Raw genomic sequence first — 25,028 nt, 5'->3', positions numbered from 1 at the left:
TCTCTCTCTCATTAACCTTATTGGTATATACAATATTTTTGTTCATAGTTTGACTATTCTGTAGTTTAATGTCGAAATGCAATACTCATTTTCGGGTATTCGTCTGAAACGGATTCTGTTTATCTAGTGCTGGTGGAAAGAGAGGATGTGTGCATTTACTTATTTGAATTTTGTAGATCCGGCTGGATTTAACTCCGGTTATTCTGATCCCAGTATTTCTTTCGCTAACGATTACGCCATCAGAACCTTCCGTTCCCCTGCTTATGTGTGTATGTATATTCTATGTGTGTTTGTGCGCACTTAAGACGCATGACCCAGTGAAAATGCTAAACATATGATTAAACACATCACCAGAAATAATTCTTCTTCCGCTTCTATCGCCTGCCCCGTCTTTCTTCCGTCCCCATCTCTCTCTCTCTCTCTCTCTCTCTCTCTCAATTATATTCAGTGTCATGCAGTCGAACAGGAAGTAAAAAGAGGGTCATAGAGATTAGTAAGTAACACTTTCTAGGGGGTGGAGCGGTAAAAGATATAGATATGAAAGCGGATAAATGCCGTGTCCCTGCTTCATGTCGAAAGTAGTTCGATTACATCATGTTCCAATGCTAATAGCTAACACTTGTCTCCATAGAATTCTTTAAATATCCAAGTGATATACTTTCAGTCGAGAAATCAAGCGTATAACCTATGTATAAACATATGTGTGTATAGCTGTACACGTGTCCATAAGTATAATATGAATATGCTGGCTCTGGTACTCTTCAGAAGACTGGTTCGAATTAATTAAAAATTTAACAAGTTTGAAGGACATACTTTCAAATACATGCAAGCAGTCCAATAATCTCGTATTTGTATAAACAAAAACAAAATAGACGAAAGAAAATTTTCCGTAGCAGACGATTAAATCTTTAAACTTAATTCCCTGTAAGATATCTCTATACATAATAAGGTGATAACGTTTTCCCCCAAACTATCGACACTATAGGCAGCTAAAGAGGACACTCCTATACATATATTTAGAACTCATCCCACAAACCTAATACTGCACATTTCATCACCGTTTAAAAATATTATAATTGTTCTCTATATACCTCATGCTGACAGCTACATAGACCACATAAGTAGTAGGGAATTCTTTAAATTTAATTCTTCCACAAACCCGAATTTACCGTTTCTTTTTTCAAAGTTATACTTAACCACCTGCCACTGGCAAATTATTCCCCTCTGTTAAATGCATTAGTTTCATACATATTACGTTGGCCTAGAAAATAAGCTAGAAAATAACGACCGCTCCCTTTAAGTCTTAGTTTAACAGAATCGCTAAATAGCCGGCAATCACCGTTTGGGCAAACACCTTAATGTTATAACAAGTCGCTCTTACGATTAACAGTTTGCATTTCTGAACGCGGCAAAAATCTTTCTCCAAAACAAAACTGATTCTTACAGATCGCATTGTAAGTTTCCGACAATTCTGTTATTTTTTTCTCACCATAAGAACCTTTTCATATTAATTATTCAGGCTACACATCAGAAAACAAGATCCCAAATTATTGAAGAAAATTAATGTTGTGGCGGAACTACCTTATGCTAACTACTAATAGACTATTTCAATCTCAATAGATACCGGAAGACTAAGTCGAAGGCGTTAGTCGATATCCGGTGAATCAACCCGTGTCGTTCGTCGGCTACGCGAACAACACACCTATTGAATGCTTTTCAATACATGTTGTTACTTTATTTGACGTTCTAGTTAACTTTGCAACACTTAACAGAGCTGCAACAGTAATGACGTCAGATTCTGAACTTACAGAGATCACCCGAATTTTAAATACCCACAACAGTCAAAAGAACTCTCGAGGAAAAGCTGAATTAAACATAGCAAGTGTTCAGAAAACACTGATGAAAGGGGAAAATAGAAACTTACGAAAACCACATAAAGTGAATGGACATAAAAGCTTGAAGTACAAACTTGAGGAGAGTAAGAATATTTTCATATTTTTCCTTCTCTTTGCTTGACACTGTCACTATATCTTGGCGGCCTCGTAAATACAAAAGAAAAGTATGAATTATTCGTGTTTCTTCTCACGTCATTAAATAAATGTGTCAGCGAACTTTATTTTTTGCTTATTAAAAAAGTACTTACGGTTTTAGTTTTGTCCCTTCGGTCAACATTTTTGTGTACTATGAAAAGAAATTTAAATTTACTTGGAAGAAATATTGAATATTTCTTGCGACATATATGTTTTCTCTTCTATGAAAAAGGCATTCTCTTGAAATTCAAACTATGCCCAACGTTCATTTGCAAAGTTATGGAAGGAAATAAATTATTTTTCCTTCCCCCCCCCCGGTTTTTCTAAAAAAAAAAAATTGGTTACCCATCATACAAAAATGGACGCCCTACAAAGTAAATTGCAATAATTATTAAAACTGCAAATTGAACAACAAAAACATCAAAAACAATTATTTAAACACCAGAAGTGCTCAGATGAAAGACAACAAGAACAACAAATAAAGCTAGAAGCCCATTAATATGAAAATCAACAGCACATAAAAGAACTGTAAATAATGAAGAAGTGTTGCGAAAATATATAACTATGAAAATTCATGATACAGAAATCAACTCGTTCGGGTTCAGACTTTTCGAAAGTAAATTTAAATGCGTAGAAGAAATTTAATAAACCCACAATGCTGAGCACACACACAACAGAAAATGCCGTTAATGGTACGCAAATTAACTTCAAAGTTTTCGCGAACGTCACATTATTGGGAAAGACGAAAAAAATTAAAAGCTTATGCATTAAGGAACACCACTAATCTACTGGGCTCGGACTGGATTCATGAATTTAAATTATGGAACCAACAACTTAATAACTTTGCAAAACGAAAGTAAAAAGTACAAAAGACGCCCATACGTTGAAAAACAAATTAAAAAGAAACTTGAAAAGCCAATCAGAAAACGCAACAACCGGATACTGTTGTAGACCGAACCAAATAGCTCTCCCATAACGAGAAAAGCGCCTGACTACAAAGCAAGAGATACTGAGTCTCCCCAAATCACACTAGAACCACGACGTTCTGGCAGGAAAAGTAAAATCACCACACCGCTTATAGTTTGCACAAAGAGGAAAGAAAAATACTGACCGTCTAGAGTCATCAGCTTAGGAGAGTGGGTGTTGTAGCGGAACTAACCTATGTTACTTACTGTCACGTATACCTCCTCCGTTTGGGCGCACGTGTTGCAAGAGTAAAAAATGGAAAAGGATATAAAAACAACAAAAAAAGGGAATAAAAGATTCTTTTAAGAGGGTGTTCTTTCTTGAAATATTTATTTCATGCGAACAAGTTTTCCGCCTAAGGATATGACTCGTGCTAACGTCCAATTAAGCTGCAAATTTCTTTGTCGAAACAAAGAAACGTGGATTGATTTTTATCAGACAAACGGGATGCAAAAGTTGAAAATTGTTGAACACAAGGAATGCAAGAAATAACGAAGATAACACAATTCAAATAATATAAAATACATTTATTAACAGATGGAGGAAACAATTAAAGAAAAGAAAATATTCAATTACGGGATTTTCTAGCTGTTACGAACTGAGCAAAAATACTGAAATGAAAGAAGCAAATAATATTGTAACTGGAAATTGTGTGATGACACAGAAGAAGTGATGTTCAGTCTGAGATAGAGAAATGAGAATAGCTCCAACATCAACTCACAGTTTTTCTTTTTCTTAGATCTTGTTCATAACGTATCCAGTGGAAAGTCTTTTATAGAGAAAATAACAACTTCAAACATCAACTCACAGTTTTTCTTTTTCTTATATCTTGTTCATAACGTATCCAGTGGAAAGTCTTTTATAGAGAAAATAACTTCAAACATCAACTCAGTTTTTTCCTTTGTTGTTTTATGATATTCTTTTCGCAACGTATTTGTCGTTTTCAGCTTCCAGTATATTCATGTTTTTCCTGTGTCTCCGTTCCCACGCAGGGAGTAACGTCATGCTTGCGTCGAGCGGCGGAGAAAATGAAACAAAACCCTACTAGAAATAGGGGAAAGAGGCGGGTTTGCCTTCTCCAATTTTCTCTGCTTCGCATTTCAATCTTGTTGTGGTGGCACCCACTCATTTACATATGTGGATAATATTACACATAAATAGCAAGACTCGGTTAGTCTGAGTGTGTGTTAACCAGAAGCTACCGAAGGCCGAGCCGAGAGCAGATATGTTCTCCAGCCAAGACTCTCTTACTTGACAACCATTATGTAAATATACTTTAAATATACTTTTCCTAATACACTTCTTATTGATCTACCTTTGTTTGTTTAGTCTTCATTTGTATTGCGTTATACGTTATTTGGTTCAACATGCAAACATAACGGTTGGCGACGAAGATGAACGTCCAACATAACAAATCTAAAAACAGATTTGATGAAATTCTTTTTCCCTTTTTCGTGGCTGACGAAATATTTCCAATAGCTGAATCCATGGCTTTTATGACCGTATCACAGTGTAGGATCGTTCCGATCCTACACTTCAATTTTTCTGGCGTCGCTTAGTGGTGGAGCAATCCATTATGACTGAGGCAATTTTCAGATTAATTCATATCCAGCGTGCCCGTCTATGGTGAGCTTGATTATTCCAACTAAAAAAAACAAAAACAAAACAAAAACGATCCTGTGTCCAACTCTGCCCTCGCAGGGAGGCAAGTATATAGGAAATAGATATTGTTGCACGCTTTCGTTCCTTCAAACCGACTTTAGTAGCAGGATTAAAACAGAATAACTTAGTGGGCCTTTACTTAATTCAAACAAATATAAACATTCGTTCTACTACTAACACAACTAAGGAAAAAATATCTAATGTTGAGATGGCTGTCTGTGATACTACTAATAGATTATTGCCATAAAGTTACAGTAACCACCTTAAAGCATACCAATGGAAGACGACACTGATCCTTCTATTAAAATATGGTACAATATTACTGTCGGGTTTGTGTTAATTCAGAATGTATCTATGTCACAATTTCTACATCAGTCTCCGACGAAGATATCTTGTGAACCAACATAAACCAGAGTATTTAGATAAATGTTTTTATAGAATTGAAATATGCCAGAAGTCCCTACACATGCTTTCAAGATATAAATTTAAAAAAAATGATACTTAAATTTTGTATATAATTTATATAATACAAAAAGTCTGTAATTTAAACGAGGTTTCGCTAATAGCAATAAAGAGTGGAACGATAAAATTGTCGCCCTAATGAAAACAAAACTTATGCTTTATTTTAAAACTTTTATTGAAAACATCAATTCAGGTAACTTAATTCTGTAGTAGAACTGACGTCTATTTAATGTAGCAGTCTTCAGCCTCAATCACCAAATCGTTTGATATCGTTTATTCCCCGGGGATCTGGTTGCGTTCCAAGGACGTTTCTCAACCAGATAACACTCTCGGGAAACGATAGTGTTATATTGTTGCTGTTAATCCAGGATTGTTCCTCGCTTAGGAATAAGCACGACCCTACGGAACAAATCCATGGACACAATACCAAAAATCAGCCACTAGACCAATCAAAATCCACGGACACAACCCAAGAAATTTACATAAATGCAACAGCGGACAACCACTTAACGAAAACAACCAAGTAAAAAAAAAATTATAAAGATAACCATTCGACAAATAAAAATCCACGGAAAAAAGACAAAGTAAGAACTCAACGCAAAAACTCAACTTAAAAACAATCACTTCAACCCAACATCTACAGAGGAAAAGGAAGACACCAGAACATCCAGAAAAGCTAAGGTAGGTGACTATTTCTTCTGCTCTTTTTGTTACTCTGCAAATCTTTTGGAAATAATAATTTGTAAAAATTATTTTGTGAATAGAGCTTTTGTTTAAACGTCGGCTATTTAAAAAATATACATTTGGACAAAATGATTAACACTAATATTCCTCAAAGGTGGATCAAAGATCCCAATCTTTACTGAAAAACCGTTCGGTTTTCGGCCATTGCTTGCAGCTATGAAAAAGAAAGAGCGGGTCTACCAGCTAACAGATCCAGAGCTAGTAAACCTGACATCATTTTACAGACGGACTAGCATCGAAAATGATCGGAGAATTTCTCGATGGTTATCCGAACTGCACCAGTAAGAATCTGCTCGATCAAATAGCAGCCGAGTACGGCGAGTTTACAAATACTGCCGACGCTGCTTGGGTTTTAATAAGAATAAAGCAAGATTGAGAAGAGGTACTCGCAAATTTAGCAATTAGGCTTTCTTAAATGATAGCGTTAACAGGTATTAGGGACCAAGGGGAAGCCCAACTAGATTTAGGGTACCTAAAACCAAACCATACAGCAGCTGTAATGCTGTAAGATATAAGTTTGTGGGTATGCTTCGGCAAGAACGCAGCGAGGGCGTTTGAGCCATAACAGATTAGAACGAAAATGCCAATGGTCACCTGAGGAAAAATTAAATAACTTCACTTGAGGAAAAAGAAAGGCCAGGTTACACTCCAAACCCACTCATCACCGACCGCCACAGAGGTCAAACACACGGATATACAACCATGTCAAACCCTCAAAGAAAAGAATAACTCTGGGAAGAATAAACACCAGAGGTCATGGATGTCCAGAAAGCGGTGAGAGTAGACGTGGATGGGCCCACCAAAGAAATAAATCGGTCAAGGAGACTCGGGAAAATAGAGAGACCCAAAGAGATAAACGCCTAAACCAGGCCTTCGGAATGAAATATATAGTTAAAATAAGGGGTAGACCGATAGAGGCACTGATCGATACCGGATCTGAAGTCTCGCGCCTCAAAACATCAGTTTCTGAGGAGTTAAAAAAGCATAAAGGAGAGTTGAGGGATTCCAACCTAGGAGATACTCTCGGAAACGGGCAAGATGGCACTAAAATGCATGACCCATTTGCTTATTAAAATGAAGAAGGCGAATACTTCGTCAAGGTTTTATATCGCCTAAGACTTAGATCGGGAGTTGATATTAGGTGCAGACTGATTGCAACGGAACCGGCCTAAGTAACCTGTCACCCTAGCCAACTAACGGTAAGAGGGGTGAACATCCCACTTGGTAATGATACGAATGGTAGAGTAAAGTAACCGTCATGCACTACATCGACTATGCTGTTAGAGCAGATACTAACAAACATATAAAGAATCCAACCCGTCAGCATCGGACTTCAGTCCAAGAAGGGAAACCTGTAATAGAGACAATTAACGTATACCCCCTGTTATCCACGACCCAGGTATATGTGAACCATAAAAGCCTAAGAAAAGTTATCTGCTTTTCACCGGACTTTTCCTTGCGGGAAAAGAAGAGGCTTTCAATGATAAACTCCTTTACACAAAAATCCAAGCACTCTCAAACTCGTAAAAAATATCTGGATAACCCACAACCTAGAGAATTTTCGAATTTAAACCTGTCCAACATTATAAGTAGTAGCCGACTACAAAACAACCAACTTTTGAAAACGGCAAACACATTTGAAAAAAAAAAACGAACAAATATATACACAGGAGCAAAGAGAAATTGTCACCAACACGCACACACACACACACACACACACACACACACACACACACACACACACACACACACACACACACACACAAAGAGAAATGTTGAAAAATTCAAAAGAAGTAAAACTTCCAAAAAGTCACTAGAATCGAATGACTAAAAAGAAAATAATAATAATAATAATAATAATAATAATAATAATAATAATAATAATAATAATAATAATAATAATATCAGACTTAGATCGGAAGTTGATATTAGGTGCATACTGGTTGCAACGGAACCGGGTCCAAGTAACCTTTCACCCCCCCAAAGGAGGGGGACGAAATGAGACACAATGAAGAGCGCCCCTTTTGAGAGAGCTGGGAGCTTCTTCATTAATAGACCTTATGCCTAACTTGTGACTGTGCTCGCGTGAAGGCAAAAGGAAATTCGTCATTATTGAAATGAAAACGAGACGGCTTCAGTAAATGTTAACATATATAACTCATGTATGATTCGACCAAAGAGTAACAGTTGTTTATAATATTCGACCAAAACAATCTAAATTCAAAGGGTCAAACGCAAAAGAACTCCTAATCGAGGCACACAAAAAATAAAAAATAAATAAGAATATCTCTCTCTTTCCCGCTCTCTCTTTCTCTATTTCTATCTCTCACCCTCTTCTTTCTCTTTCAATGAAGAAAGAGAGAATTAAATATAATTGTATTGTTTTAAAACAGTTGAAGCTTAGATTTTGCACGCGCCAGGCATAGTGGTTTGCTGCGCACGCAATAGGTGGACTAAATATGCTCCGTCATTGTTAAATGTTTAATAAATTATCTATATTTTTATAAAAATGCATTTGTTTGCTATTTTTGTACAAGCATTAAATATTAGTATGCGGTTCCTGCTGCTGATGGAAATGCTGCCTGTGACGATGCAATAAAGACTAGAGAAGCGACCCATGCCAGCCGGTTATAGCCGACGACATCTCAACTCGTTGCGTTGAAGTTTCCATGTGCCTATCGTTTGATATCGTTTATTCCCTGGGTAGATGGTTGCGTCCCCAGGATGTTTCTCAACCAAGTAACTTTCCCCGGGGAACACTAGTGTCATACCACCTCGATACGTGTTCGGAACGGGGAGCACACCTTATCCACAAGCACCGGTCGAAGTTCGGCGAATAGTGGCGACCAGGTTTATTTTGGGATTGTGCGAGGTCATATTGGTGATGTTCTCGACGTATTACCAAACGGAGTAGTCCAGCGGATTAAGACCGAGGGAGGCGAGGGGGCAGTGAGAGAAGAGTACAAAGTCGTAGCACTCCTTCTGAAGCTACACCTGGGTTACTTTGTACTTGTGGGCTGACGCCGATTCCTGCTGGCACACTCAGGATCTGCCGGCAGCCACTCGATTGCACCAGGAGCTCACAATGCTCTACAGTATATCCAAGTATACTTTGGTGTCAACTTTCAAGCCCATTTCAAAGATGTGTGGTGGCCTAATATGGCTCTCACTGGAGACCACAGCAAAGACCATAACCGTGACCGGAAACTTCATTGAGCTGTACTCTAAAGCGTTGAACTACCCGGATTTGCATTTTTTAGTTGCTAGCAATGGTCCTGTTGTCATAACTTAGATTAGTAAAGAGTATCTCCGATCTCGCTTGTTGAACATTGTGTCACTTTCAGACATGAGAGAAGGCTCCTATAGCTCTTAGGATTTGTACACAATTGGTCAACTAATAGATTGTCTGCAACAAAAAAGAAAACCTGGTTTTCATCAAACGGAAATGGAATCATGTCATCATTTCTGGAGTGAAACTTTTATCGTTCTAACCTTTATATTTTACACAAAATGAAACACCAGATTTTATTTGACATATAATCGAATATGAACGTTTAGTTTGCATTGCATTGGACATCAAACTTATTCGACAGAATTTAGCATGAGGTTTTACTTGACATGGAACTGAATATGAGGGTTTATTTGGCATAGAACGGGATTCTATATTGGATATTAAAGTTTATTTTGCATTAAATTGATATAAAATCTAACGCAATGTTTATTTGACATGAAATTTGATATACAATTTGTTCGGCATAGAATGAAGCATCCCATTTTATCTGATAAAGAATTGAACATAGAATTTTATATGTCATATGAGTGAACATATTTATTTTATATTGCTAAACATTGCTTAAACCAATGCATCTTTATTTTACATTGATCCAAAATTAAATTTGACATAAAATTGAACACGAAAGTTTATGTAGATAGAAGAAAAAACACACACAATGTTTATTTTATATATTTACAAATGATAACGTTTTAATTTATATCAGTTTGAACAAAACATGTTTATTTTACATTGATTTAATTATAAAAAAAATATTTTAGATAGACTTGAACATAAAAGTATATTTTGCATAAACTTTAACATGAAAGTATATTTTGCATAGATTTGAAGATAACATTTTATTTTACTTAATATTCAACATAAAAGGCAGGAATGTTTTAATATTTATTCTTGTAAATGTTCGGCGACAATGTTATTGCAAGTGTTTCCCTTCAATACATCGTCTAATGGAGGCAGCCATTTTCTATTATATGCCCGGCCGATTCCATCTGGACGGTTGCGATATAAACCCAGATTTAGTTTCCTAAAACACGCTTTCAAGTTTTCTTCCGTTCTCCACATTTGCAGTGAAAGTGAATGCTCTTCGTGTCGAATTTGGTTATATGCGAGTTGAATACACAAATCCGTAGGGTAGCTTTTAAAAAATGTTTGAAATCAGCGAAGATAATGTTGTGTCTGCACAAATAATTAACAATAACACGAAAGTAAAGGTATACAATAATATATTAGGAAGAAAAGTTATATATATATTTACATGTATTCAGGTATACATCAGTTGGAGATATTCCGGCAGGTGGCGTGTTGCATGTCTTACTGGATGGAGCATAAGCGTCTTGCCTATTTGACGGTCGTTGCCGGACTCCCCCGGTATTGGTAATTGATACCTTTATATATCGCACTCACCCGCCTATGTTATTTAGTAGGCATCTCCACAACAGGTAACTTAGTTGAGTCTAAATAGAAATTGTTATTTTGATGTATTGTTTAAACTTGGATTAACAGCAAACATAAGCCTGTTTAAAGTATGTTATAACCTTGCATGTAATAATCAAGGCGAACCCAGTAGTATGATAGACAAAGAAGTGCAAGTACACGCCGTGGTTCTGGGGCCATAATATCAGAGATGATTACCAAATAACGTATTAGAAGTAAGAAGATTATAGTCTCTGTGTAAATCCCTTATTACAGAAATACGTATATCAACTTACCCCTGACAAAGCCATAAATACAATGTAAAATAAAATAATAAAAAATGTTATTGTAGAATTGAATTTTTCGGAATTATTTTTGGAAGAAAAATGTGTCACTCGTTTTAATAGTACCACTCTCCCGCTTTCGTAGATCTTCAACTGCTTGAGTTTAAAAAAATATCACTCATTTTAATAGTACCACTCTCCTGCTTTCGTAGCTCTTAAACTGTTTGAGTTAAAAAATATCATTCGTTTTAATAGTACCACTCTCCTGCTTTCGTAGCTCTTGCACTGTCTGAGTTACAAAAATGTGTCACTCGTTTTAATAGTACCGCTCTCCCGCTTTTGTAGCTCTTCAACTATCTGAGTTAAAAAATATTATTTGTTTTAATAGTACCACTCTCCCGCTTTCGTAGCTCTTCAACTGTCTGAGTTACAAAAATGTGTCACTCGTTTTAATAGTACCACTCTCCTGCTTTCGTAGCTCTTCAACTGTCTGAGTTACAAAAAATATGTCACTCGTTTTAATAGTACCACTCTCCTGCTTTCGTAGCTCTTCAACTGTCAGAGTTACAAAAATGTGTCACTCATTTTAATAGCACCACTCTCCTGTTTTCGTAGATCTTCAACTGTCTGAGTTAAAAAAATGTGTAACTCGTTTTAATAGTACCACCCTCCCGCTTTCGTAGCTCTTCAACTGTCTTAATTACAAAAATGTGTCACTCGTTTTAATAGTACCACTCTCCTGCTTTCGTAGATCTTCAACTGTCTGAGTTACAAAAATGTGTCACTCGTTTTAATAGTACCACTCTCCTGCTTTCGTAGCTCTTCAACTGTCTGAGTTACAAAAAATGTGTCACTCGTTTTAATAGTACCTCTCTCCTGCTTTCGTAGCTCTTAAACTATCTGAGTAAAAAAAAATATCGCTCGTTTTAATAGTACCATTCTCCTGCTTTCGTAGCTCTTCAACTATCTGAGTTTAAAAAAAATATCACTCATTTTAATAGTACCACTTTCCTGCTTTCGTAGCTCTTCAACTGTCTGAGTTCAAAAAATGTGTCACTCGTTTTAATAGTACCACTCTCCCGCTTTCGTAGCTCTTCAACTATCTGAGTTAAAAAATATTACTTGTTTTAATAGTACCACTCTCCCGCTTTCGTAGCTGTTAAACTGTCTGAGTTACAAAAATGTGTCACTCGTTTTAATAGTACCACTCTCCCGCTTTCGTAGCTCTTCAACTGCCTGAGTTCAAAAAATGTGTCACTCGTTTTAATAGTACCACTCTCCCGCTTTCGTAGCTCTTCAACTATCTGAGTTAAAAAATATTACTTGTTTTAATAGTATCACTCTCCTGCTTTCGTAGCTCTTAAACTGTCTGAGTTACAAAAATGTGTCACTCGTTTTAATAGTACCACTCTCCTGCTTTCGTAGCTCTTCAACTGTCTGAGTTCAAAAAATGTGTCACTCGTTTTAATAGTACCGCTCTCCCACTTTCTTAGCTCTTCAACTATCTGAGTTAAAAAATATTACTTGTTTTAATAGTACCACTCTCCTGCTTTCGTAGCTCTTCAACTGTCTGAGTTACAAAAATGTGTCACTCGTTTTAATAGTACCACTCTCCCGCTTTCGTAGCTCTTCAACTATCTGAGTTAAAAAATATCGCTCGTTTTAATAGTACCATTCTCCTGCTTTCGTAGCTCTTCAACTGTCTGAGTTCAAAAAATGTGTCACTCGTTTTAATCGTACCACTCTCCCGCTTTCGTAGCTCTTCAACTATCTGAGTTAAAAAATATTACTTGTTTTAATAGTACCACTCTCCCGCTTTCGTAGCTCTTAAACTGTCTGAGTTACAAAAATGTGTCACTCGTTTTAATTGTACCACTCTCCCGCTTTCGTAGCTCTTCAACTGTCTTAGTTAAAAAAATGTGTCACTCGTTTTAATCGTACCACTCTCTCTCCCGCTTTCGTAGCTCTTCAACTATCTGAGTTAAAAAATATTACTTGTTTTAATAGTACCACTCTCCCGCTTTCGTAGCTCTTAAACTGTCTGAGTTACAAAAATGTGTCACTCGTTTTAATAGTACCACTCTCCCGCTTTCGTAGCTCTTCAACTGTCTGAGTTAAAAAAATGTGTCACTCGTTTTAATAGTACCACTCTCCCGCTTTCGTAGCTCTTCAACTGTCTTAATTACAAAAATGTGTCACTCGTTTTAATAGTACCACTCTCCCGCTTTCGTAGCTCTTCAACTATCTGAGTTAGAAAATATTACTTGTTTTAATAGTACCACTCTCCCGCTTTCGTAGCTCTTAAACTGTCTGAGTTACAAAAATGTGTCACTCGTTTTAATAGTACCACTCTCCTGCTTTCGTAGCTCTTCAACTGTCTGAGTTCAAAAAATGTGTCACTCGTTTTAATAGTACCGCTCTCCCGCTTTCTTAGCTCTTCAACTATCTGAGTTAAAAATGTGTCACTCGTTTTAATAGTACCACTCTCCCGCTTTCGTAGCTCTCCAACTATCTGAGTTAAAAAAATATCGCTCGTTTTAATAGTACCACTCTCCTGCTTTCGTAGCTCTTCAACTGTCAAAGTTACAAAAATGTGTCACTCGTGTTAATAGTACCACTCGCCTGCTTTTGTAGCTCTTCAACTGTCAAAGTTACAAAAATGTGTCACTCGTTTTAATAGTACCACTCGCCTGCTTTTGTAGCTCTTCAACTGTCAAAGTTACAAAAATGTGTCACTCGTTTTAATAGTACCAATCTCCTGCTTCCGTAGATCTTCTAGTGTCTGAGTTACAAAAATGTGTCACTCGTTTTAATAGTACCACTCGCCTGCTTTTGTAGCTCTTCAACTGTCAAAGTTACAAAAATGTGTCACTCGTTTTAATAGTACCACTCGCCTGCTTTTGTAGCTCTTCAACTGTCAAAGTTACAAAAATGTGTCACTCGTGTTAATAGTACCACTCGCCTGCTTTTGTAGCTCTTCAACTGTCAAAGTTACAAAAATGTGTCACTCGTTTTAATAGTACCAATCTCTTGCTTCCGTAGATCTTCTAGTGTCTGAGTTACAAAAATGTGTCACTCGTTTTAATAGTACCACTCTCCTGCTTTTGTAGATCTTCTACTGTCTGAGTTCAAAAAATGTGTCACTCGTTTTAATAGTACCACTCTCCCGCTTTCGTAGCTCTTCAACTGTCTGAGTTCAAAAAATATCGCTTATTTTTATCGTACCACTCTCCTGCTTTTGTAGCTCTTCAACTGTCTGAGTTAAAAAAATAAGAGGCTTTACTTTTGAAAAGAACCTCGTATATAGATGAGCTTGTTTGTCAACATACTTGTCATTCGGGTTAATGCGCATCTCAATTCAATGTTTCCATTTTCAAGGACTGTTTGAAAAAATTCTTTCGAACCAAGTAGTGGCACAGTGCTTTGCTCTTCTGTTTCATTAGAATAGATTCCGCCGAGTTTTTAAACAAGGAATTAGTCTGAGGAAGCAAACTCGGAAACATATGATGAGGAAGGAAACACGTCTGATCGAAATTCTTGAATGCCATCTTACGCAACTCTAGTAAAAATGCGCTGAATTTTTGTAATGATGAAACGAGACCCACTGAAGTTTATCTTTCCGTTCTTAAGAAAACTGTTCTTTATTTTCCTTACAAAGTTAGCATTCTTTGATTTTTACGTTATTCTATCAGCGTCACATCCTCTGAATTCCGAAGATATCACTTTTTATGGAAATATTTTAAATTTGAAACAGATAGGTTCCTAAGATCTACATGGATGCCATTAATTAGACTTTCTTTTTAGACTGGTAAAGTCCCATTTCATTTCCAGTAATAAATATCATCAATTTTGTTCGATAATGTTGAAGAGAGATCTCCTTGAAGATTCTGTTCATCTGATTGGAGTATTTCAAAAACCCATCGTGACGAAAACAGACTCAAAGAATTGAACTTGCCGACCCAATAAAAAATGTCAAGGGAATTAATTATCTAGTTGCAAGTTTGTTATATTTCGTCTATATAGTTTATGGGTGCACGTTTGCAAAATGTATGCAGTTGGACGATCGGGGTTTTTGTAATCACCAACAACTTGTAAATCAAAAAAGTTATGATAATCTGACATGCGAGAGAGTTCAGGTAAGTAGGAGTGGTGGGGGTGTGGAAATCAGTTCATAGATACAGAGATCCACAAATGGGCAGTTCTAGGAGTGAACCTTTGTTCATAGAACTGCTATTTGATTCAGGCAGAGAGTGAAATTATTGACAGTAATTGTAGCTAGGCGAGTGTTTACTGAGACTGTTTTGCGGAGCTTCCATAGATTGAAGCTCAGTCGAGCACATGCTATGACGATAACGATAGAAAATAGATAGATAGCAACGTCTTTTCTGTGTGGAAAAAGTTGCAGGGATATAAATACAAATAACTGATCTCCAAGCACACACACACACACACACACACACACACACACACACACACACACACACACATATATATATATATATATATATATATATATATATATATATATAGACAGAGAGAGAGAGAGAGAGAGAGAGAGTAAGAGAGAGAGAAATAAAATGGAACAAACCGTATTATGTGTTCATCAACGTTTCATCTTTATTTCGAGACTTCGAAATAAAGACGAAACGTTGATGAACACATTATACGGTTTGTTCCTTTTTATTTCTCTATTTTGTCGTAATACTATTTCCATTATTTTCATCATATATATATATATATATATATATATATATATATATATATATAGAGAGAGAGAGAGAGAGAGAGAGAAAGAGAGAGAGATAGATAGATAGATAGATAGATAGATAGATAGATAGATAGATATGCATATATGCATATGCAGAGAGAGACAGATAAAATGTGGTGGCGGGTGTCTATTTAAATAGACATTCCGACGAGTTATTTACGGGCGTCGATTCTATGGTCAGGCGGGAGAACTGCCGATTGTCAACACGACGGTTCTAGGTTCAATCCTTGGCTTGGGAGAAATGCTAGTCTAGCGGCACTGAGGAGTTGTGATAGAACGAAACAGGACTGTATGTCAATGACTATATATATATATATATATATATATATATATATATATATATATATGCATACACATAAGTGACCTTGTCGGTGTGTGTCCGAAAAGTTGTTACAAAACTTTTCTGTAGACTGAGTATTTAGGCTTTAGAGTTGAAATTTGATATATAAGGTATTTGGACATGTAGCAAAGTTTTTTTAGCCAGCAAAACTGCTACTATATGGTCAAAATAAAAACCAACACACTTGACCTTGGCAGGGTAAGTCGAATAAAACATTACTCGTGCTGTTAATTTTACACATGCGCAAGATAAAACATTCATAGCTCAATGTCGGTTAATTTTTAACCTTTTTATATCCATCTGTTGGTAGCTCAGACGGTAACGACGCTGAAGAGATAAATAACAACTAATGCTGAAGCACTAAAATTGTGGTTTCAATTCCAATGGATTGTACCTAAGTCACATTTTTTTATAACTTTTGAAATCATTACATTGGATGATAATCAATAAAAACGTTCGTCTCAAATAATAAACAAGTAATCTGCTGATATTAAAATATAACATCCATGCGTATTTTACGATCAGGCAATAACGAGCAACCTGCTAGTATATATATATATATATATATATATATATATATATATATATATATATATATATATATATACCGGTTGTATCGATTGGTCTCTTAGATGAAACTCCTGTGATTATTAAAGAGTGCTTAATGAAAGACAGCTGGTATATAGTCTATTTATTATACAAACATTATTGTTACATATGTGCATACATGATTCAGTTGAGTCCCAATTTAGGAAGGACACTTCATCAGACCAAAAAAAGAAAAAAAGAAAAAAAAGGGCATTGGAATTAAAACGGCTGTCAAGACAACATCGGGTTTTATGAGATATTTGGGTGCGGTCTACATTCCAGGTAAAAATGTAGATCGCACCCAAATATCTCATAAAAATTAATGCCGTCTTGACAGTTTTATAATTTCAATTCTTTTTTGATCTGAAGAAGTGTCGTCCCTGAATTGGGACTCCACTGAAACATGTTTCCACATATGTAACCAATAATGTTTGTATAATAAACAGACTATATATATATATATATATATATATATATATATATATATATATATATATATATATGTTTTTCCTTTTGAAACTGATTTGTAATTCAAAATTATTAATCGTTTTACTCACTATTAAACTAGCTCTAGGATATCTATACCTATTGAGCTTAATATATATCTATAGTACAATGAGCATTGTATTCTTTTAATAGTTATAATACATTGACTAATACATTAAAATAAACTCTGCTCTTTATATATATATATGTGTGTGTGTGTGTGTGTGTGTATAAAGTCACTGTGTCGATTTTGTGCGAAAAGTTTCTGCCAAACTCTTCTCTGATTATTTAATCTACAGCGTTGAAATTTGATATATATTGTATTTGGACGTGGAGCACACTCTTGATTTGGTTTTTACCCAGCAAAAATTGCAGCTAAGGGGTAAAAAATTGAAAATACATCAATTGACATTAATAGAATAAGTCGAATAAAGCATTAATCCTGCTCGTATTGTTGCGCATGTGCAAAATTTACATTTAAAGTCGCTAAATTGTTAACCTTTCGTATACTTATGACGATAGCTCAGATTGTAACGACGCTGGTGAGATAAATGATGAAAAGGTTGTAACGCTAAACCCTTTTGAATCATAGTCTAATTTTAAATAACTTTTGAAATCATTACTAGTTAAAGTTTTTAAACTATATGACTAATCTCTTATATTCAAAAGGAAAAAGTGTCATCAACGCTAAACACATCGGATTCAAACTTACCTAACATTCGTCAACAAGTATATGTTGCAATATCATTGATATTAATAGGAGCAAATTGGAAAACAGAAAAATCCTCTGAAGAAGACATATATTGTCGAAAACAAAAACAATTTTATTAATTATTTTAAAAATAGTATAGCATAACTTTATTTAGTGCTCTAAATTCTTTAAGTTATTTACAAAATATGACCATTTATTCAAACTTTAACATTCGGCAATAAAATTGGATGTATCCATGAACAGACTGACCCTTACGGCCAATACCAACAAAATCAAGCTGAACAAGTGAAGCATGCATGCCCCCCCCCCGTGAGAGCACAGTGAACGCGGCATAAAAAATGGTTTAGCTCAGCCTTCCACCCATTTGGCCCCATAAGTCCATAGAGGACGTCAAATCCTGGTGAAAATGAACAAACGATGCAGTTTTAGACCTTTACATATGTAAAGTTGAGATCTGTACACAAAAGGAAATAACCAAGTCCATCATTTGCCCATATTCATTTAGCCACAAAAGTCCCCAAGACATATTTAAATTTGAGTTCAGCACCATACAAAACTGCTCAATGGACATACACAGAAAATTTTGGACAAATATAGTAAAATAGTCTAAAAAATGGAGTGTTTTTATTAGCCTTGAAAGAGCCTCTGTTGTACACCCAAGAGTTATCGCGAATTATAGATGAACAAAATTATATAGAAATCAGTTAGTTACAACTTTTCAAAAAAATTATAAAAATCCAAGTCATCAATTTTTGTTAATAAGCGCAAAAGTGTCAATTTTAGCCATTTTAACCCGAAAGTCACCCCTCGGGGGGCAACCGGAGGTTCCCCGGAAAATCCGTTCTGGTACTTTTTTACATCTGCCATGTTTGATGTTTGTGTAAAATTTCATAAAAATTCCAAGGCGTTGTTATTGAGAAAAGTGCGGACAGACGAACGGACGAACGGACAAGGGTGAATTTACAAGGGTGAATGACGAAAAAAAAATATTCATTGAATAAGATTTATGATATAGAAAATATCAGAAAAAATGTTTATTCATTTAATAAAAATATTTAAAATTATTTGCTGTTGTGAATTCTTTAGATAATTTTAAAAAATTTTGACAAATATATTTTATTTAATCATCACAGAATTAACCAAACGCTTGTAATAATCTTATGATCAAACAATAATCTTATGATCAAACAATAATCTTATGATCAAACAATAATCTTATGACCAAACAATAATCTTATGATCAAACAATAATCTTATGACCAAACAATACTCTTATGACCAAACAATAATCTTATGATCAAACAATAATCTTATGATCAAACAGTAATCTTATGATCAAACAATAATCTTATGACCAAACAATAATCTTATGATCAAACAATAATCTTATGACCAAACAATAATCTTATGACCAAACAATAATCTTATGATCAAACAATAATCTTATGATCAAACAATAATCTTATGATCAAACAATAATCTTATGATCAAACAATAATCTTATGACCAAACAATAATCTTATGATCAAACAATAATCTTATGACCAAACAATAATCTTATGATCAAACAATAATTTTATGACCAAACAATAATCTTATGATCGAAAACTTGAGGGTGAATTCTTGTGACTATGCATACACTGAACGTTTTCACACGTGTCAATTTCTCAACATTCATTTGTTGATTAGACAAATTGAGAAATCAAATATCGTCAATTTTCCTAAAGCGATCTCTGTTTACAAGCGTTTCTTCTTACACCGAACCGACAATACCTTTAAGGGTTTCACTGTTCTCCGCCTGTCCTGGTAACCGACAAAGTGAATTGTCGAAATTGTAGACCCTTTTGAAACATTTTGTCATTTCCCTTCCGGATTTTAATCTCACAGTTTGTTTTCTTATTTTCCCTTTTACTTTGTTTTCAACAGAAGAAGACCATGAGGAAGAAAATGATGAAGAAAAAGAAGAAATTCCAGGTGTCCACGAATCTCGCCTTTCCTACGAACTTATGTTTTTTCTTTTTTTTTTACTTTATTATTTTATTTAAAAATATATCCCCTCGATCTCGCGGCGATATGTTTCTGCTATACGTCTTGTTGAACAAGCTGTGAGAACAAAATCGTTTTACAATGCGACATCTTGACACCTCTATTTAGATTTCTGACTTATCAATTTCCTTTAAACTTTGTTTTCAAGTTTGTTTTGCCGTCTATTGAAACAAGAAACAAACAAACAAACAACCCCCCCCCCCAAAAAAAAACTCTTATTTTACAGAGACTGAGAAAGGCATCTGTGCGGAAAAGTTTCACCGGGAAGGTGTTTGACTATTATACGCATTCTATACCTACGAATCTACCAAGATTATGCTTTAAAACTGCCTCTCATACACAGACATAAAAGAAATAAACAGACGCGCGCACAATATATAAATTCATGAATGTTTAAAATATCTGCTGGAATCACTAACGGCTATTACATAAACAGATTGATATTTTATAAACATTTATTAATATATATACACACACATATAAACACACACATATATGTGCGTGTGTTTATGTGTGTAGGTGTTTATATTTTTACAATGTTGTGGCCTTGGAAACGTCACTACGGAAAACACGGGCACGAAGATAAGTTAGGAAAGGTAAACTATATTGAAACGAAAAACAGCATTTACAAGAGCAATCGTCGTAGCAAATACTGCCAAGATGGCGGACTACGGACGTACACTGGCCACACTGTTAGTCGCAATTGAACGTCTTGAAAATGGTGTCGATCCACTCTTCCTCTACGTGTTATGTTTATATAGTGAAGTTTTATTTAATGGCGGCATTTTATGATTGCAACTTGTACATTTTATGATATATTCGATATCGCTACTCGTTTACAATTTGATTTGAGGTCTGCGTTTTTTTTAGTAATAATGTTCATTAATTTCTGAATGACGTCCCAATTCCATCAAGTTCAGTTAATTTACTATTTCAGTGTTTATCTAAAGAAACTGGAATATTAGAAGATATTAAAATCGAATCTTCGTATTTGTCAATCTTATTAAATACTTGAGTGGATATTGGTTTTTGTGTTTCTCTGATCGCTTCAACCTCTTTTTGTTCGAGTTATTCTTTTTACTGCCTACTTTGGTTACAATTCATTTTAAAAGTCTTTAGTTTTTTTTTAATAAATAACTTGCATTTTGAATGATTTGGCACGCTTTCGTTTCTTTAACATTCTTTAGCTTACATGTTTTCTGATTTAGATTAATGGCTTATAAATTCCGAAGTTTAAAACTATTTATCCAATTCAAATCAAATAAATTTGAAGAGTGTTTTTTAGAACATATCCCCTCTATTATTTAATAGTCCTGTTTTAATTTACTGGCAAATATACTTCCCCAATCGAATCAATTTTATTTCTCGTCACTGTGCATGCTGACTTTAGACTTTTTCTTTTCGGATTAGTTGCAAACGCATTAGGTTTTCTCTTAATCTAATATTTTTTTGCAAAACAGTAAATATGAATTTAGGCAATTAACAGGTATTAACCAATTAACTTAAAATTATTCCATAAATATTTTTTTAATTCCAACAAACAACATTTTTTTTAAATCAAAACGAACAACAATAATTTTTAAATCAAAACAAACAATAATATGTTTAAAAATAAAAACGAACAATATTTTCAAAAATCAAGACGAACAACAATATTTTGGCCCAAAACGAACAACAATATATTTTTAAAAATGAAACCGGGCGATATTTCTTTAAATCAAAACACAACAATACATACTTTTGAAAACGAAAACGAACGATATTTTAAGAAAAATAAAAACAGATTTAATTAAAACAAATAATGTTAATATAAACAAACTTATTAGTGCAGAAACATTACATATTAAAACATTAAAAAATCGGGTTCGTATTACAATCTGCATAAATTCGAAAAAACTGGTTAAAATCAAATATATAAGAAATAAATGTAACTTTTTATTGCATCCAAATGTAAACAGCTGACGAAAACACGCTATCTTTACAGCGTCAAAAATCGGTCAAAAAATCGAAAAAACAAAAAACAACAACAAAAAAAAACAAAGTACTGTAGAAATTCATTTAATAATTTTCACTGTAACTCTTATTCCCGACACTTATTGGCTGGATTTCTATCGTTATTTTTTTTTATTTTTTCAAATTTCGAACCATTTTTAATGCTCTTAAGACATCGTCTTTTCATTTCAATTATCTGCTTGCTTTAGCAGCTCGACACAAGTTCTTTTTCGAACTGACAAAAATCTTTATATTCCGTTTAAACACACATAACTCATCCAGGTAGATAGAAGAGTAAATTACCTTATTTTAGTTACATTCATTTGTTATATCTTTGAACTATTGACCCTTTTCTCGTTTGTTGGCTTCTATGCTCAATTCACACAAAAAAAGAAGTCATATATTTTGGTTGTTTCTTGGAATACATAGTCAAATTCTATAGACCAAATCCAATGTTATTGCAGAAGGTTAAGATAACTTGTTTCCCGACTTTCTTTATTGCAGAAGCCGTGTTTAGGTTTTGATCGTAGTCTATAAAAATTATAGGTAAAAAGGGGAGAGTATGACGTTGGCTTTAACATTTGGACGAGTAGAATGGAGATCAGTACATAGTTCGTGAGTAAATCACATCTCTGTGAATACAGTTATTATTATAAGGACATTAACGAGGGACTTGGCGATTGCATTTTGCAAAATTCGTAAACAACCTAGTGTAGTATTGTGCATGATTAATTTTTCTATTGTTTGATTTAACTATAGTCTGCGATTTATTTGGAATAGTTGAGAAAGAGATTTTCGTTCTGTTTTTATGAAGTATAGATTCATATTTATGGAGGTGTCTAAATAAATTTCCTAAAATTAAAAATAAGGGACTTTTGTTTTTTACATTATTCCTTTTTCGGGAAGTTAAACAATAAAATATGTTTTCTCTTTATTTGTTACTTTCCTTACTATTTATTATGTAAGTCGGTTTATTTTCCACCTGTTTATATCACTATTTTTAATTCTGCTATCAAAGTTTGATTTGTTAATAGCCGTGCTTTGGGTCACATTTTATATGGTTCATCGAATTATAGGAATTGCACTGCGAGTAAGAAATTCTTTATGAATAACCAGATTTTATTAGGGCATTGTTGTAAAAATATGTTTTCTTCAAACAGATTTGTTGGCTTAGAGTTTAGATATTCGATTCCTAGAAACACTCACGCTACGCTGAACAGAGGCAGTACCCCGGAACATGCATTATATATATATATATATATATATATATATATATATATATATATATATATATATATATATATATAGTGTAATAGCTCATTTATACATAGGTGTAATCATTTATGAAGACGTCGTTTTTAATTATTACTTTACAACAAACATATACGAAAAAATAAAAATATTTACAGAAAACATTATCTTTAATATTTCTTTTTAAGACGATGAACAAGTGAGACACTGATGACCGAGAAAAATAATGATTAATTTGCTAATATTAACAAGCCCGAAATATTAACGAGTAAGGCATAAAAAAAAAACACGAAAAAGAACACAGTTCGGTGGTTGAATTAAAAACAAATAAAAACAAAGATAAACAAGTAACTTAGTATGAAGATAAGACAGGACAGTAGAACAATTCTAAAATGTATAATGTTTTCTTTATAAGTTCAACATATATGAAACCAAAGCTTTTCCAATATCACCAAGTTTTATGCATCTATTTCGTTCATGGATTATGTTTTAAAGGGGATGCTGAAGTGCAGCGGAATGAGTAACCAGAATGAGAAAATTAAATTTAAAAACAGATGGAATAAAATGCAAGAAAAATGTTTTAGGATAGAAGGAAACTGTTAATGAAAATGATATGGATGAAAGTTATAAACATAACAACAAGACGTTACTAAAAAGTGATAATTTTATGATATACTAGCAAATGGACACGGTATAGTCCGGTAATTCCTTTAAAAATATGTAAATAACGAAAAGATACTGAGACATATGGATGCAAGTATTATGCTTTTTTTTAAACAGTTCACTTCCTGTGAGTAAAAAAGTACTCGAGCTGAGATCGAAACTAAAACCAAAAGACAGTCAGTCAAGTGCGATAACTATTAGAACAGCTTGCCAAAGCCTTTAAAATGTGTTTTGAAACCTACTGATACTAAACATAAGGAAGCTGTCATGTGAGTAATTCTCACATGCGCAGTCGTGAAACAGTTGACAGAAAAAATTCGATGACACAAGTACCAATTTTTCAATTTTGATTCCTTAGCAGCCCTTTTTTCGGATGAGAACCAATGAAATGGTTTTCTACATGTATTATTACCCTATATACCAAATGTCATGTCTGTAGATCAAACATTCGTTGAGTGTTTAGGTTGAGAGTAGTAATCCCACACACACACACACACATTCTCACTTTTATAGATATATAAACAAACGAAAAAAAATTGTGTCGTTGAATTTATAAAAATAAATGAACGCAGGATAAATAACGTAAATTGTTAGGTAAAGTTATGAAAAATAGCCAACAAACTAACAGATAAATATTCATAAAAAACAACGGAATTATTAGATGTGTACGAAAAGAACGGATTATATCGCAAACAAAGATGGCAGTGTGAAAATCTAATAAAGTCGGTTATTTTCAGTGCAAATACTTTGCAGGTTTTGTCATACGGTAATCAAAACAAAATAATGAGCTCAAAGGGCATAGATTCACAAAAGAGATATTTTATATTTGTTTAAAATGGAAGTTTACGGCAACAGGAAAAACAAAACGTTCGTGAATATTTTTAGAGAAGTTGTGAAATCAAGGGCGTTCATTAGCTGAGACGTTAGAAGAGGTCTGGATGGATTAATTAAAATCCGTGAGTGTCAGGGGTCAGGAACATCGTATTCAAAACTTTTCCCTCATTCTTATGAATTATAATAAATTGAAATTTGTTTTTAAGAATCAATGTTCCTTTCATTTTATATCAGGAAAATAGTTCAGTGAGAAAGATTGGAAATATTTAAATAGAATAACGTTATAGAGATTGACAGACGGCAAGTCAATGAGGTATGTGTCTGTGTGTTATTTAATATCTGTGTGTGTGTGTGTGTAAATGAAGAGAGATGCTGCAGCGAAACCGATCCGTAGACTTGGGTTAACTAGGTGCCATCGGTTTATTGAATAACTAGTTTCTTGGCCTTCGGGACAAGATCACAGTGTAGTATATGTTCCGGCAGATACTGCAAGCT

This window comes from Euprymna scolopes, chromosome 1 (assembly GCF_053919585.1).
Source record: "Euprymna scolopes isolate OS-2025 chromosome 1, ASM5391958v1, whole genome shotgun sequence".
Taxonomy (NCBI): domain Eukaryota; kingdom Metazoa; phylum Mollusca; class Cephalopoda; order Sepiida; family Sepiolidae; genus Euprymna; species Euprymna scolopes.
Note: the sequence above shows the minus strand (reverse complement) of the source record.